At 39.4% G+C, this 12,202-nt stretch overlaps 1 protein-coding gene across 1 annotated transcript in view; it reads right to left on the bottom strand.

Annotated features, from left to right (window-relative positions):
* Positions 1-12,202, bottom strand: part of LOC117939613 (calsyntenin-2-like) — a 216,910-nt gene that overhangs the window by 108,964 nt on the left and 95,744 nt on the right. The gene's annotated exons all lie outside the window — the stretch shown is intronic.

Here is a 12,202-nt window from a genome sequence, read left to right as displayed (position 1 = left end):
AGACTATTTTGAGTCCCACACTGCATGCCGCAATAAAATGCGGAAAATGATAACCTTAGCCACTCCTCACATCGATCTGAAAGGTCAACATTCCAATAAAAAAACACCCACAGAAACCAAATTAAAAGAGTATTCTTCATTCAATTCTTTTATTGCCATAAACATATCATGAAAAATGAAATATGTGAGACCGAAACAAGACCCAGTGAAAATGTGGTTGATTCTGAGATGAGACCGAGTCCATCAAAAAGGGGTCTTAAAGACCAAGACCGACCCCGAGTACTACTACACTGCTACAATCCATAATTTACTTCAAAATGGATTTATATTTGCTTTTTGTATGGTAACATAATAGTAAATTATTTTATTAACATGTATGACGAATAGAAAATAGCAAAAGTACTTCCAGTCAGCTACTATTTAGGTTGAAGGTGCTTGATGAAAAATTGTTTAGGTCAATTGTTATATCTTATTATAATCTATTCCTTTTTCCTTTATTCTTAAGGGCAAAGGTTTGTAAAATGAGGACTACATTTTTAATTTCATCCTTGCTTGTGGAATTCAGTACGGTTCAACATTTGGATAGATTTTTTTACGAGTTCCTGAAATGTTAGTCAAGCATTAAAACCCTGTAAACACATCAACAGGGACACAAGTCCCTCTAAATATAGACCATAGTACTGAGCACCGACTGCGGCAGTTCATTCATCAATATGAAATTAAGCAGCAGCCACTTAGCATGGGATTACTATCATAAGTTAATTTGTACTGGAATCAATTCATTTGTATTGTGCGCCGCAATCATGCCTCGAGGCCAGGGAGTCCCTGGGAAGTGTGTTACAGGAGTCATGTCATATTTGGGAGAGAGAGAAACACAAAGAGGAAAAGACAGAAAGAGAGCACAAACTGTGAAATTACTACCGATTTCTCCTGAGGAAAAGTCACTTATCGCAAATCAAACAGAGTAAATGAAAGGAGCAGTACAAATCAAATAGCCTATCTTAACCACCATGGTAATATCCAGCAGCTAATAAAACATCCAGTCTGAGTCCCCAATTTCACATCCTGTCTTGTACTGCTCTGACACAGGCGGAAGCACTTCAAACTACAATGAGAGGTGTCTTCATCGCAAATCTATCATCACAAATGTAGCATTAAAGATGATAAGAGAGCTGTTGGATTTCCACAATTATCTCTGTTCCTGTCTCTGTCGTTGACACTTTCTCTCCTGACACACACACACACACACAAACACACACACACACACACACACACACACACTACTGCACACCTGTGAACACGATGCCTACATACAACTGTCCAGCTTTCTTCCTGGACACCATTACATCCTATTTGGCAACACCAACGAATAAGAAGCCCCATTCACCTAACAGCGCTGACAAAAAAACAACATTCATACAGTAGGCATTCAATGTTTGATACACTGGCACGACCTTGACTTATTTTTGACTCAGCTAAGCATTAAATACTATTGAGCTATGGCTTTGTAAAAAGCTACAGCCATTACTCAGTTGAGGCATTTCATTTCTGCTTTTAATGTTCACACGGTCAGTGTAAATAAAAGGCAGTAGCGAGAAGGAGAGGAAAAGGACCTAAAAATAGTAAGTAGTGTTCTTCCTTGTGAGGGCCGAGTTGGCGAGTATGCACTCGTTATATCCAACAATCATAATATGAATAATGAGCCTTACTCTCTAGTGTAAGTTAATTAAACTATGTAATAGCAAGGAAAAGGAACCTTGAGTTTGGAAATTGCGTGAATTTCTACTTTGACTCAGCTCTGGACTAGTGAAACATGGCAACGCTCCATTTGACATGATGTGTTTTACATAGCAAGGACAGGGAAACCCGGAATTGATAGTGGCATATGAAGTAGCAGGTATGGCATTAAATCTGATATCAGCTTTGATTAAACAGCAGCACATGGATGAGAAGCTATGGTTTTACAGATTTTTGTTCATTAGTATGTTAGTACACATGGTAATTTGTTGACGGGCCCAACAGAGACATTGTTTTAAGTCGACACAAGTTACATGTGTGCCGGTCCGGCATCCAATACACAAACATGCTTAGAAAACATCTCATGTCCATCTCTCAGAGTTACAGTGAGGAAAATAAGTATTTGAACACCCTGCTATTTTGCAAGTCCTCCCACTTCGAAATCATGGAGGGGTCTGAAATTGTCATCGTAGGACGGTGCATGTCCACTGTGAGAGACATAATCTAAAAAGAAATCCAGAAATCACAACATATGATTTTTTAAACTATTTATTTGTATGATACAGCTGCAAATAAGTATTTGAACACCTAAGAAAATCAGTGTAAATATTTGGTACAGTAGCCTTTGTTTGCAATTCCAGAGGTCAAACGCTTCCTGTAGTTTTTCACCAGGTTGGCACACACTGCAGAAGGGACTTTGATCTAGAATTTTGATCTAGAAACCTGACTGATCTAGATCTTCTCTAGGTCAGTCAGGTTTCTGGGCTGTCGCTGAGAAACAAGGAGTTTGAGCTGCCTCCAAAGATTCTCTCTTGGGATCAGGTCTGGAGACTGGCTAGGCCACGGCAGAACCTTGATATGCTTCTTACAGATCCACTCCTTGGTTCTCCTGTGTAATTCGGGTCATAGTCATGTTGGAAGACCCAGCCTCGTCCCCATCTTTAATGCTCTAACTGAGGGAAGGACGTTGGTCCCCAAAATCTTGCAATACATGGCCCGGGTCATCCTCTCCTTAATACAGTGCAGCCGCCCTGTCCCATGTGCAGATGCATGCCATGCATGATTTCAAACCATGGCGTCTGAGTGTATTACCAACAGTAACCTTCGAAACGGTGGTTCCAGCTATTTTCATGTCATTGACCAGCTCCTCCCGTGTAGATCTGGGCTGATTTCTCACCTTTCTTAGGATCATTGAGACCCCACGAGGTGAGATCTTGCATGGAGCCCCGGTCCGAGAGAGATTGACAGTCATGTTTAGCTTCTTCCATTTTCTAATGATTGCTCCAACAGTGGACCTTTTTTCACCAAGCTGCTTGGCAATTTCCCCGTAGCCCATTCCAGCCTTGTGGAGGTGTACAATTTTGTCTCTAGTGTCTTTGGACAGCTCTTTTTGCTTGGCCATGTTAGTAGTTGGATTCTTACTGATTGTATGGGGTGGACAGGTGTCTTTATGCAGCTACCGACCTCAAACAGGTACATCTAATTTAGGATAATAAATAGAGTGGCGGTGAACAGTTTAAAGGCAGACTAACAGGTCTTTGAGGGTCAGAATTCTTGTTGATAGACAGGTGTTCAAATACTTATTTGCAGCTGTATCATACAAATAAATTGTTACAAAATCATAAATTGTGATTTCTGGATTTTGTTTTTTAGATTATGTATCTCCCAGTGAACATGTACCTACGATGACAATTTCAGACCCCTCCATGATTTCTAAGTGGGAGAACTTGCAAAATAGCAGGGTGTTCAAATACTTATTTTCCTCACGGTATTCCCACACTGGAAATCCCACCTCACTCTCAATACTGGCAGCTTAATTCATCCGGCCAAGAAATAACACACTGATCCGATGTCTAGTGCAAAAACAATGAATATTAGATGGCTGCATTGTTTTTAGACAACACATCCATTATCAGATGAAAATGTAATTAGTCAAATTAAATCAGCTGCAGGAGAATACCACAGGAGGCATGTACTCTAGTGTGAGTCTCACACAGAAACGTAGATTAGCCGAGCATTGACCATGCAATAACAGTCTGATGTGGTTGCTCTGCTCATTCAACCAGGAATTAACAATGTGGTAAGTAGTAATAAAAAGGTAGCCACACCAAATTCCAGGGCAATGACTAGATTGGATCTAATTGATGGCTAATACCTTACTCATCTTGTTTTGGGGTTTATTTGTATTCATTGGGTTACAAGTTAAGGTTAAAACCTGGAACACATGGTCTCACAATCAACTTCCAAGTGCAAATCCTTAATTAGGTACACTTGTTTAAGGCTTCACGCACCAATGATCCACCCACACAGGTGTTTGCCTGATCAGACCTCTCCTCGGGACTATGTGAGTAGACAGACCAAGTTTGAATGACATCTCACAACGTAACGGTTATACTTCCTATTGGTACTGTATTTTTCATTTGGCGACCTCACAAAATTCCCAACATTTCCATTGTCAACCTGAGCATACAGTAGCTCTGGACAACCAACTGGACTAAAAACACCTGTGTGGGTACACGTAGCCTTTACAGTTGCTTTAGTAGATTTCTTAGATCAGAATTGAAATTCTCAAAACTACCTGTTTAAGCTTCACATCATTGTGTCACTTGTGCACAGCAAAAAAGCAGTTGCATATGCTTTGGTACATTCAATGATTATGTACAATTCTCTGCTGTCTCCTACATTAACAATTGCTCATGTCATGTTGATCAAAAATGTATTATAAGGTCTGTTGAACAGTCTCAACCCTGACAGCATTTAGGCATTAGTTCATAGCAAAAGTCTTTTCATGCAAAATGATTGAACAAGTTGTCAAAATATGTCAAGCATATTTCTATACATTTCCATCAGACTTTTTTTCTAAATCTGTGCTGAATTGGTGAATTGGTTAACTGCTCCCTGGTGTATGTACAATATATAATCTTTATATATATCTATATATATATAAATGTATAGCACAACACAATGTTACAATGTGTTACAATGGAAGGATCAAGGAATTGGATGGGGTCAACAGCCAGAGAGAAAAGGGAAGACTGCACTGTAATTCTTACAGCACTGCACGTACAGTTTTCCCTAAGGAGATTGTCCTATGTTCACATTTCTACTTTTTGACATGGTCTGTCAACAAATTACAGTACAAACAGTAAAAGCATAAATATGAATCTTGTCCAGGCTCTTGCAGTCAAACTCCCAAAACCTACAATTTACAATAATTGTCATCAAAATGTTAGCCATAGTTTACATGAGAACATCCCTACAGTGTACAATGTTTTTGATAACATAACTAAGCCATTTGACTGTCTTATGCGTACAAAATAACACAAGGACTTGTCATTCTGATAGCACCAACATGTTCATTGAAACATATCTACTTCTGAGAAATGAACTGAGGATCATGAGCAAGAGACAGGCTTTTGCAGGTAATCCATGGTGTTTTCATATTTGTACAAATTGTTTTAAGAAATGCACTTACTGTTTTGCAAATGTCGAGGATGATTCTGGGAAATATACCAAAGCGATGGAGAAAAACTGTAAGCATATCTGGGTGCATGCTATCACTAGCATCAATATCAGCTCCAGCAGGCTTGCAGTCAATATATCCTCTTCAGTGTTATTGTTTGTTACTTTGTGTGCTTCTTTCTTAGAAAAATGGCAAATCCGATTCCTGTTTCCACCAGCTTGTGTTTGGTTAGCACACCATCTGAAATGAGGCTCTTTGTTTCCTGCTGATGTTATTCTTTTAATTCACTGTGTGCCACTTTCTTAAGATCTGACGGAGGTTTTTGGAAGTGACTTTAGCTATATGAAGCCACCCCCTGGTGCTGCCCCTTCTAATGGCAAATACACTACATTCATGTAACTTCCTGTGATAGCCTGTGATAAACAACTTATTCCTGGAGTTTAAACCAGGTAAATAGGCGTTCACGTTACAATTCCTTGTGAGACTTTATGACATGTATGACAGTATGTGTGTATGCAACTAAAGGTGCCTTTTAAATGGGACAGGCCTTGTCAGCTTGTAATGACATATTTGGTCGAGAAATGCCAACTTGGGAGAATGCAGCCACTGAATTGGAACACAGACATTGACACTGCATCATTGCTGCAAGGTGAGGACAAAAGCTGAAGTAAAAGATAAGGTGACAGAAGTTATAAATGGGGCACCTTTTCCACTGTATCTCAATCTTAAGTAAAAACTTTTCGTCTTCGACCTTCACACAGACCTTACACTCGTCATTGCCCCAACCCTACAAAAAGTTTTTTTCAGCTTTTTACATTACTTGTATAGCTGGTGTTGCCATATTGTTAATCACACACAACAGATATATTATCCTTTTGTTGTCACAATTTGTAATGCTTACTGATCCGTGATGTGTAATCTGCTTTTCATGCTCATCCCAAACTTTTGAGACTATGTCATAAGCACACAATGATGAAAGAATAAAACCCTTTGTATGGGCATTCAGAAGGCTGGAGATCTATTAAGCTACATTTGATTTCTATTACAAGGGGCAGGCAGTGCTAGATGGCCCTTGGACATGAGGCTTAGAGGACTGACAAATTGAGTCGCTTAATGCCTGCTTTGAGTGATGGCCCGATTTTGTGATCGACAGTCCGCTAATGCCTAAGTCACCCTGAGAACAGTAGCTTTGGTTCCTCCACTTACAGGCTGAAAGGAAACAAAAGCCCTTCTAAAAGCCCTTTACTTTGATACCGAGATCTGAACACATACATTACAAACACACCCACACATGGTCACATTCCCTCAGGAGCACAAAGTTAAAATATCGGAACGTCTTGCTGCTTCATATCGTGGTTGGGATTTCCCACTCATCATCGTCTCTAGCTCTCTTTTGCCAATGTCGAATTTACAGTACCTCACAGTGCTCAAAACAAAAGATGTTTTGTTTTGATTGAAGCGGCAAACTCAACCCACGGAGGGTCATGACATCTATTTTTTGATACTGTAACAATGTTGCTTTTTAAGATTATTTTTGGGCTTTTTGGGGCTTTATTTGATAGGATAGCTGAAGACAGGAAAAGAGTGAGAGAGAGGAGGGACAACATGACCTAGTGTATGGGGCGCACGCTCAACGAGGTGAACTACCAGGGCGAATCACAATGCTTTAACTCATGCGTAAAAAATACTTCAAATTTCCTCTCTCAATTCAAAGTTTATTCTAAGTGCCAAACTCCCTACTGTGAAGCTTGATAAATCATAGATATGCAAATGACGTGTTGACTAAAACAACATTTACTAATGACAGACCCAATGCTTTGAATGATAATTAAAATGTCCAAATAAGCGTGGACTCATATGATAATCCTCTGCTAATGTGTTTACATTTATTTTCCTTTTGTTGTTGTTATTGTTGCAGTTCTTTGCCTTCTTGCATCTGACTCTGCGGATTCAAAGCCTGTCATTGCTCACTCTGACGCCCTTCTATAATCATATGCCCAGATTCTAATTACTATGTCTTGCACAAATTTGTCTGCAGCTAAATGGTGCTTTTCATCCAGAAAATTACTAAAATTCCTTACAGCGTTATTAGTGCCTTAGCACCACTCCCCAGGCGACCTCATTCATTCTTCTTTGCTTTATTGTTTTTATCCTCTCTCGCTGCACGTGCATGCTCCTCTAACCATGACAGCTACGATGCATAGTTTCTGGTTTCCCAAATCCTATAAAAGGCACAGTCTTTAAGCATGTCTATTTCAATCATCCTGAATAAGAGTGAATATAAAAATGTTTTAGAGGACAGTGTGTTATAACGCTGTTGTGTATACAGTGATAAACGATGAAAGGGTTTTCTCTGTGATCGAGTCCATGAACAAGGATGCCACAATTCATTTAGTGCTTATGACTATGGTCATTGTAACTGTTGTATCCAAAGTTTTAATCCTACTCTCTTTAATTCATTTTAGTTTGATATGCTTGTGTTTATCTGCTCTAAACCCATTTTTCACTTTAAATAAGGTCCATATGGTTGTATGCACAAGTACGGAATTTAAGCTATTACATCAAAATATGATGAGTGGATTATTAGAATGCAAAGGCTTAAAACCATGTGTCATTAAAGAAATTAGTTGATACTATCCAGCATCTACAAAAAATTTTGCAAATTTCCAATCCACTGTCGGCATAGTTAGCAAGCATTACCTTGGAGCGGTAAATTGACTTGTTTACTATTTTACATAAAAGCCCTTCCAAACTTCCTACAAAATCCGGCAGTTCAAATAAAGCGTCACTTGATGATTTACATGAAAAAAGAGAGAATAACTGAATGTTCATGTAGAACAGCCGAATCCCAACTAACTGACTAAACATATACTGTACTGTGCAGAATGTCATCCAAAACACTAAAACCTGTTAATGTAAATTCAAGTAGATTTACCCACAATGGCACCCATACATTTTATAATCTACAGTTCACAAGAGGAAAGTTGTTTTATCATTAGTACTGCAGGCACACCTCTGGATGCTTTCACCGCCGTTCGTCCAGCTGTGTCTAGGCCTGCCAGCTACTGGCTCAGCTCCAGGCTGCCTGTCAAAGGGTCAGCGTCAGAGACAACCACTCACAGCCTGTAAAACATGGCTGATGGCTAAAACACTTACACCATCCATCATGCAGGTGCAAAGTCTGTACTTATCCCCAAGGGGCGTCACACACAAATGGCGTGCACAGTCACACACAGGAACATGCCTGCATACAAGCATTTCAGCCATTGTTAAGTGGAAGTTATCGATTAAACCTCTGTAATTAACACATACACCAACAGGGTATAAATAGGTGTTGATAAATCAGTTCATGCTTTTGGTGGAAGAGGTGTGTGTCTGTGTGTGTGTCTACAGGTTATTGGGTCGTTAAAGTTGAAGCAGTGATAGTTGGGCCCTGTGGTAAGCTGAACTAAAAGTGCCCTGGTTGACATTATATAAAACTGCAGCTGATACGTTGACTGTAGGAATCAGCTTTAGACTAACAGAGAAATGTAAGGAGGTGCGTGGAGCACACGGATGTAAAAACAAAGGCAGAAAATGATGAATATAAAGTAAAAACCACTTCCAAACATGTGGGCCCACATCTTTTTGTTTTGTAGCTAGGATTCATTAACTGGAATCCTTTAACAATCATAGGCCCACAGAAGGTAGACAAATGATGTATATAATCATATTTGCACAAAAATCACTAATGAAGCAAAGCCAAAGTTAAAGGTCGGGCAGACAACTCAAGGTGGCAGCTCTTACATAAAATATTAACAGAATTTGTCACTGCGTGGTTTATTACTTTGCTCTTCCATGCAGGCTTCTGCACCGTCTACCTGAAAGCTATATGCTCTAACAGCTGCTGTGCTTAGGTCAGTTTATTCTTTTCGTGACAAGCTTGCATGACAAGTTTAAAAAAATGCATTTACATAATAATCCAAGTGAGTTGGCTAACTGAACAGCATATGTTGACATAACCAAGATACATTTTGCTTATGGTCAAATGTGCAATGATGGGTAAAGACTTGATTTGATCCCATATCTGATAGAAAGGCTGTTATTAACCCAGAACTTCATAAAGTATTTAACATTTGCATAAAGAATATGATATTTCACAGGGGTTTAGTGCCACCTAGCATTAAATTGTTGCTACGGTTTTTTTCCAACCTGCAACTTATTTTCCTATGTTTGACAGATGGGAGCAACAATCTTTCAACTGTTCTGTGAATCTAATCAATTCACTCCTTTATTTTTGTTATATTAGGCAGAAAAAGGGTAATTCTAACTTAAAAATAAAAATTGTTAAATTATGATCACAAGCCATACAAGAGTCCATATACGTTTTGCTTATAAGTCCAGCTTTGCATTTGTCTGTTAATGAAATCTCATGAGAAAAGAAAAATAGTTGAGTGATATCATTCTTAACAAGATGAAGGGTGAACACCTAAACAAAATGCTATTTGGGTGGTGCCAGAAGATTAGCACAGAAACCTGCATGTCTCACTCTATTTTACGACCGGACTGCCCTGTTCCTGATTTCTAATTCTGCCTGTCACTGTAACCCTCCTCCTGCTTTTAGCTCCAATGGGAATGAAAAGAGAAGTGAAAAAACTCAATCTTGAGTAGACAATTTCATTATACCCTATACAGCTTTATTTTATTACACATGCAGGAATCCAATTAACCCTAATCCTAACCCTAACCCCGCAACCATAACAACTAACCCTAATCCTAACCCCCCTAACCCCAACCTCTAACCCTAATCCTAACCCTAAACCCCAACCCTAATCCCCTAACCCTAACCCCCTAACCGTAAACGCTAAATCTAACCTCTAAGCCTACCCCCCAACCCTAACCCCCTAACCCTAACCCCTCTAACCCTAAAACCCTAACCCTAACCCCTAACTCTAACCTTAACCCAAATCTCTAACCGCCTAACCCTAACTCCCTAACCTTAACCCCAACCCTTAACCCCTAACCCTTAATTTAATCATCCAAGTTTTCATTAGCCAATTAATGTTTTTTATGGCCAAAGGGCCCTAACCACACGTTTGCCCTGCTTGTCTTTGGCGGATTGGGAACTCAACTGAAAAGAAAGCGTGGGGCCCGTATTTTTATGCGGTGAGTTATAAAAGTCAGGTAGAAAATTGTGTTTGGGATTACATATGCCACCAATTTGCATTCATTTTCATCAGTCTGGGTGTTGTCTATCTTTCTGGACAGTTTTAGGTGCCTTTCTATTGATGAAATATGTTTTTGACAGACAGCACGGTGGGCATCACTGTGATCTTTTTCCAAGGTCCAGACAAATAATGGCCAGGCTTGAGATTTGAGTTTTTTAATTAACTTATCTATTCATCAGATTTGGTTGAATCAGAATATCTTCCAAGGTAAAAAACAAAAAAAAAGATGTCAGATGTTTATTCAAGAGGTCTCATTGCAGGCCACAGAAATTGCCTCTTTGGTCAGCCCAGAGCTGTTGTGGCCATGGAGTGACCTTTCCTTTTCCTATACTTTGATTTAGCCATAAATAAACCATAGCTGCTTTTATTTATTTTTCTCTTTTTGTCCTGTGGGCATTTAGAGGCTCTGGCAATACACATACAGCACTATGTATCTGACTTTGCTCTTCATATACCTCATTGTGACTAAATATGGCTCATTTTAGTATGTAAATTGCAAGTTGGTACAATGTATCTGTCAGTAGTTAGCTCAAGCCAACTACATTGAAATAAAAATAAAAACGTTTTGGTTTGTATGTATATTTTTACACATCTTTATTCATTCTGGACAAAAAACAAGGGCGAATGAAGACATGAAGATTTCAAAAGGGGAAAAAAATCCATCATGTCCAACATGAAATTGGAGGGAAACATGAGGAAAAAAAGAGAGCCATAATCGTACATGCATGTGAGATTAATCTCAATACAAAAATCCTGACCAAAACACTGCCCCTGTGTGGTGCAGGCCTGAAACCAAAATGAGTGCCAGAACATCTAAACATCTGCGATGATTTATAAGAAAAACATACAGCTGTTGTCAGTGCAGTGAAAATGGGATCCGCCAGACTCGAACCAGAGCCGCTTTTGTTGATTGCTGCTTTCCTTGGAGCCTTCTCAAGGCAAAATGAGCTATAGGAGGAGTGCGACTGGCAGAGTGCCCCACCGGAACGGCTCCGTAACACTCTGATTGATCACATTACAGTTAATTAAATATTGGCAAATTGTTCCCATCCAAGGTTGGGCCATTAAAGTTTACACTCAAGCCATATTTATCACTTTCCATGTTTCTTTTATCACTGCTGCTTGTTGCCTTTTGTGTGTGTCAAGTGGATAATGATAAACGCCAAAACCCTTCATTTCTTCCACTTGCACATTTATACCTCCTTATTCATTTTTTTGGTTCAGCTCCTGATGCTTCCCACTGGCTTTTCATATCAATGAAGTATGACAGCTTTGATATTGGAGTTTGCTTTAGTGATTCTATTACATATTCCTTATTCTGTGTTTAACTGTCAGTATCTCAAATCAAGGATCAGGCAACGGGAAAATGACAGGGAAAAATTACACTATTGAGAAACAGCAGTAGACAAATACAATTGTTCAGCTGTCAGCTAAGGTGCTACCACAATAAACTACAATAATGCTGATGGGCAGGGATATGTTGCATGGCTGACACACATTTGGTATCAAGATGGCCATCATATTCACTGACAATAATGTATGAGTAGGTTCCCCCCTGTTTACAGCTGATTTGGTCCGTTCCAAAACTCCCTTAGGTCACACATAAGGGTGGTGGAGGAGATAGGGATGTACATGCATTGTTGTCCACTTGGGTATGGCTGCAGAGTGATTCATTACTAATGCATTCAGTTTACAGGCCTAAGGGGAAGTGAAGACAGCATATCAACTCTGATCAGCCACAAGGCGCTGGTTGAAAATGAGCTCGTCCTTTTTATTTGGCGGGAGCTGAGAGGTA

Source organism: Etheostoma cragini, chromosome 3 (genome assembly GCF_013103735.1).
Source record: "Etheostoma cragini isolate CJK2018 chromosome 3, CSU_Ecrag_1.0, whole genome shotgun sequence".
Taxonomy (NCBI): Eukaryota; Metazoa; Chordata; class Actinopteri; order Perciformes; family Percidae; genus Etheostoma; species Etheostoma cragini.
Note: the sequence above shows the minus strand (reverse complement) of the source record. Positions and strands in the feature narration are given on the sequence as shown.